Genomic DNA, 6,000 nt, shown 5'->3' on the forward strand with positions numbered 1-6,000 from the left:
ACTTTTTTCAGCTTATTGTTACATTAAGTACTATTCTTAATTGTTGCAAATAAACCACAAGTTTCTACACTTTCTTGAGAGAATTGTGACAGATTTTTACTGTGAAATACTTACATTGCGAAGTGAAAATGTCTTCGAAGAGTCAGTATACAACGATCAAGTCTCTTCCTGGCACGAAGAAGAACTTCCTCCACGTTGAAAGCCGCGTGAACAGTTTTCGAGTGGCGAGTCCATCCGCAACGAAGAAAACCGTTTCGCCTTCCGTGGCCAGCTCCATCACCGTCGTTGGAAAAACTGGATTTCATTCCCGAATTCCAGTACGACCTCCGGTGAAATTGGCGTCACTGGCTGATCCTAAAGAGGAAGATGATTTGTGGGAATTTGAAGTCCTGGAACAACTGATTCTCGACAGATTGACGGATTTACCTGCCATTGTGTTGGATCCGATTGAGGAGGCAGCGCTGCGTGAATTTGAGTTTCTTGAATACGCCATCCTTCAAGAAGAGCTTGAACAACGCAGCCCTAGAGCCGCACCAATCAAGTCCTCACGAGTTAAGAGCAGGCGACATTTCACGCCGGAACTAGATACCATTCGGGAAGAATCAGAGGATGAGCAACAGATGCTCGATGGATTGGAGGATATTCTTGTCCTTGTGTTGGACCCGATTGAGGAGGCAGCGCTGCGTGAATTTGAGTCTCTTGAAAATGCCATCCTTCAAGAGGAGCTCGAGCAATGCAGCCCTACAGCCGCCATTATCACGTCCTCACGAGTGAGCATACGGCAACGTTTCACGCCGGAACTGGATATGATTCAGAAAGAATCAGAGGATGAGCAACAGATGCTCGATGGATTCAAGGATGTACCTGCCCTTGTGTTGGATCCGATTGAGGAGGCAGCGCTGCGTGACTTTGAGTTTCTTGAAAATGCCATCCTTCAAGAAGAGCTCGAACAAAGCAGCCCTACAGCCGCCATTATCACGTCCTCACAAGTGAACAGCAGGCCACGTTTCACACCGAAACTGGATACGATTCCGGAGGAATCAGTGGATGAGGAGCGGCGAAGAGAGATTCGCAAGAAGAACAACAGGGCTCTAAATGCCAGACGTTCGAAGAAGAAGAAGGCCCTGTACGAGGCCAAAAAGGCTTTACAGGAGGTCCATAAGGTTCATTGGTTTAAGCTGGACGAAAACGATCCCGATGGGTTGCCCATTTCTACCAAGGAATGGATCGGGATGCATGTGCCGCTGATTCAACTTCCAACCCTGAACACAATGAACGCTTATGTGACCGATGAATGTGAGTCTTTTGCATCTTCTTCCCTCACCACCTCCAAAGCTTTTTCACCCGTTGTTTCACACCCACTAGGATCGAATTATCCACCATTCGTCCCGTTTGTCTTTGTTAAGAATTGGGCGAATCCCGTTTACTTCATCTGTGAAACGACGAAAGCTTAAGCGCCATTTGGCTATTTGCAAACCTGCTCTTTATCCAAGACATCGGGTAACGAGAGTTATTTGGAACTTTTGGTTTTTTTTAGTCGAAAAATTAAGTGCAGCAACGTACATTTTTTTGGCAAAATTCAAAAATCCAATTGACTTTGAAATGTAAATAGTACCTTCAACTTCAAAATTAAATTCCCCCATTTTTTTGGCTTCAATGTAAATATATCTCAATGTAAATATCTATATGTTTTTTTTTGCTTTTCTATTACTACTTTGCTACATTTTCGGCTTTCCCTTGCACATATTTTCCCCGTACAATAAATTTCTTCATTTTAAAACCCACAATCATGTTGTTGTTTTACTTTATTTTTTAACTTAGAATTCAATTCGAAAAGGAACTTTCAAAGTGCTCTCACTTCAGGGCAAAACATCAAAAGATATGAAGCCATATGAAATAGGGAGTTTTTAAAATAAAAGAATAACGTTAACGTTTAAAATAATGTTAACATACCTTAATATTACTTGTTTGATGTTAGCTAACTCGTCAAAGTTGGCAATTCACAGTACTCCAATGCTGGAATTTATTGCTGCATTACTTGTTGTGGGATAAAGATGTTGAACATTTGCCAGGAATTGCCAGGAAAAGAATTAGGAGAAAACGAATTAAAATATTATCTCTTACGTGAGTTTCACATTGTATTCTTTTGTCAATTCAACACGCCGAATAAAATGTTCTTTTATGACACTTTCGAGAAAGTTGTGAACACAAACAATCGTACCTACGAATTGCAGACAAAAAAAAAAAAAAAATTTAAGAAGGGGAAGGGGGGTGCAAATGGCGGCCATGATGGATTATCATGTATGGGAAGGGTATTACAGATTCCCTCTAAACACCGGTGACTTAACCTCGACAATCAATCTCACTAACCTTTCTGAAATTGTAAGTAAAAACTGTGACAATTGTGGCAAATTTTATCTGATTTGTTTCATTTACCGACCACAATCAACGAACTAAATTTAAAAAAACGAAATCCCCTTATATGTAGCCAGCACAAAAATGAAGTTCCATAGTTTAGGGCGTGTTCATTTTTTTTTGCATTTTATCTGATGATGCACGCGAAGACTAAAGCTCCAAGATTTCTATGTTTGGAATCTTTATGGCCTTTTTTACTTTTTCCTCTCCAATTTAACTTCATCATCTCTATCAGAACTCAGAAATCGAATTAAGTTTAAAAAAACAAACAATTTAAGTGACGTCTTCTCTCACTCACTAGGGCCTTTGCTATTGCACTGGCTCAAGTTAGGACTGTTGCTGACTGATTGAACCGCAAGGTACAACGAGGTTAATCAGTTCGTCTTATGAAATTACGAAATGTCAAACAGATCAAAAACATGGGGCAAACTTCACGGTGGGAGGGAGTGAATAAAACAAAAACATTAGTTCAAAGGCCGAAATTGCTGGTAGTCGCATGGTATCCACCAGAGGGCGGCGAGTGAGCGTTGACTCATTTCATCAAGTAAAGTGGCGTTTGTGTGTTTGTTAGAAGAATTATGGCATATGTAGTTTGTTGTCTATTATTTCGAGGGAGCGTAGCCAACAGCGATACGTCTCCCCTTATTATTGCGCGACATCGACAGCCGTTGTCATGGCAGCCGCTCGTTCGTCGTTTACCCGCCGGCCCTGCTTGTTGTTCACTACGGCCCATCGTATAGTAACAACAGCGGCTCTGTTTCCTTTTCTGACCGTCGTTGAGCGACTTCAGCTGCCCTTCGGCCGTTCTCCCGATTTTCTAAAAGAAGCAGGAAAAGAGTTTTTGTAATCATCTTGAATTGACCAGAAAAATTGGCAAATACTATCTTATTTCTTTCGAGCTCCTTATCTTAATTCCATTTGAATCTCCTCTTCCAGTGCAATGATAGAGCACAGCTTGTAGACTTGTGGTCTTGTTTTTATCTTGTAACGTCATCCAAGTTTGGCATTAGGCCAGCTGATGTCCGTCTGTCCGTTCTTCCGTATATCCAGGGTTATATTCCGCTTCTGCCCTGGATTCTCTCTCCCTCTCTCTTCATTATCATGATGAGCTTGCTCGCGTTTATGACAACAAAAACAACAACAGGCTGATGCGGCTGTTGAGGATGTTTAGCAAAATGGCAGTCCACTGTCCAGTTGTCGCTGGGATACTGAAGCTTCCCAAATTGCGCATAGATTTAAGTAGTTCCACCAGCGCAAGATGTAGCGTATTGTCAAGTGGCTTGTCTTCTTGCATTCTGATGGCGCCCCTCAAACGGACTCAAATGAAACGGTGAAACGTGCAAACTTCTTGATGAAACCCTGGGAAACAAATAAATTTATAAGATTATCAAGTTTTGTGAGTAAAATGCTAGTTGAGCCTTCAAAGGCATTTTTACTTACATTTCTTTTCTGTTTTCTACTAGTTGCTAACGCCTTTGCTTTCTACACTTTTCTTCACGTCACCTCGTCAAACTTTCTTAATATCCGTCGCACTTTCAGCTACGATGTTGGCTGGATAAAAAGTGGTGGCGAAATTGAATCACTTTGCATATGCGACCGACTTGCGACTGTCTTGCCACTTATTCCATTTTCCATTTTGGGTTGACAGTATCCTATGCCCTTGTACATTTCACTTTCAGGCGAGTGGGAGGATAATTTGGATCGAGCGTAACAATAAAGAGTTTGAATAATTCAAACTGAATCACCAGATTCCTTTTTTTCGATTCCGATACGGGAGTTCCACGTATCCATCTTGCTAATAAAAATGGCCATTGCTTTTGATCTAGTCACATCAACCAAACAGAATAACTAGATTAAAAAATCATAACAAGATTGAAAATACCTTTTTATAGGACAAAGTTATTTCAGTAGATGCTTGTGTCTATCCGATGAGCTCGTTAATTTTTAACGAGGTGCTGTGATGGAGTACACCCAAGTTGTAAATGCATTACCGGCTGCGCACTAAAGCAAAAAAGTATATTTTAATATGCTCCCAGATGTGGCCTTTCTTTTGAATTGGTTTTTGTTTTGTTTTTTCGTTTTCAACCACATTTTTATCAAATAGCTTCTATCCAGGATTGATGGAATGACAAAGTAAATTGATTTACGACATTGCAACGCAGATCTATGGCTCCTCTTTTGCACCAGAAATAACTGCAACACGAACGACGCCTGCCATTAGCAATGGCTCACAATGCAGCTGATGTCTTTCGTTGGTTGTATACGCAGCATAAAGGTCTAAAAATCAACAAGAAAAAAAATTCTTTGAGCGTATACAAAACTCTTTCCCTCAGGTGGTGGTTCCGGCACAAGACAAATGACTGAAAGGGTCCTAATTATTAAGATGGCAGCGTATAGTTGATCTCCTCCCCCCAGAAAAATAAAAATAATGAATCACTTCATCTATCCAAAAAAAATAATAATTCCACTGAAATGAGTGGGTCGTGTTGAATACGCGAGTGATGAATTGATAGTGGCTAATAGCTTCTAGCTATTTCTTAAATGAAACAAAGTGCAATATTTATGGATCAATACTTTCTTTTTCCTTTCTTCACGATTCTTTCAGTTTTTCTTTCTTAATAAGACGTGCTATTTGCTGCGTATATTACACTATTTGTACTACTTTCCTCAGCGCCATAGGCATCGAGATGTTTCATCATTGAACGACAAAGTGAAATTGCGAAAAACCCATTTGGCAACGAGAGACACTCAGTTGTTCGGTGCAAGTCGTTAATAAAATGCTTCGTAATTGCGTAAATTTGTTGACTTAATTGGCACTGACCTTTGGCTTCTGCTTTTTGTACAGTCCCTCATTATAGCTTTGATGAACAGAAAATCCATTTTGGAAAAAAGGGTTTCAGTTTCATTGTTGTAACAAAGGATCAGACAAATCGCCATTGTTGAACTTACATGAAGTGTGTTAACGATTAAGGCGCCCAGCCGATTGCTTGATTCTAATGGGGTCTAGTCACGAACGAAGCAGAAACGGATTTATCGTAGTAATTTCTTTTGCTCGTTCACCCTCTTCTGTTTTTTATTACCACAGTGAGTACTTTGTTGTGGAATGGTAGGCGGGACGACAAGCGAACAAGAACGAACGTCGGCCATATTATTGGGTTTGATGTGGATCCTTTATGACCTCGATGTACCTGTGCAGTTGGTAATCCTCAATTATACTTCAAATACTTTATGAGCGAAATTGCATTACCTCCTGTTCAGTTTCAGCTTTTTCTGCACGCAGGTTTTACACCTTGATCGACAACACATGTGGAGTTTTCTTTGGTCATTTGTAAAGCAAATAATGGCCTTTTTTTCAATTCTTGGTTATTAGGTACAATGAAGATATCTCGTGCTGAATTGCAGTTAATCTCGACAGACCTTGTTTTGAGAAATGGCTTAATCTTTTTCTCGAATTCTGTTCGACCTCGAGGCAAACTGAATATAAGAGTTGCAAGCAGACGACGTTTCTAGTCACTAACAGGTTGTGCCCAATGTTATCGATTGGGCGCCTGATTTCCGTTTTGGATCTATTGTATTTCTTCGTTA

Source organism: Daphnia carinata, chromosome 6, assembly GCF_022539665.2.
Source record: "Daphnia carinata strain CSIRO-1 chromosome 6, CSIRO_AGI_Dcar_HiC_V3, whole genome shotgun sequence".
NCBI lineage: Eukaryota > Metazoa > Arthropoda > Branchiopoda > Diplostraca > Daphniidae > Daphnia > Daphnia carinata.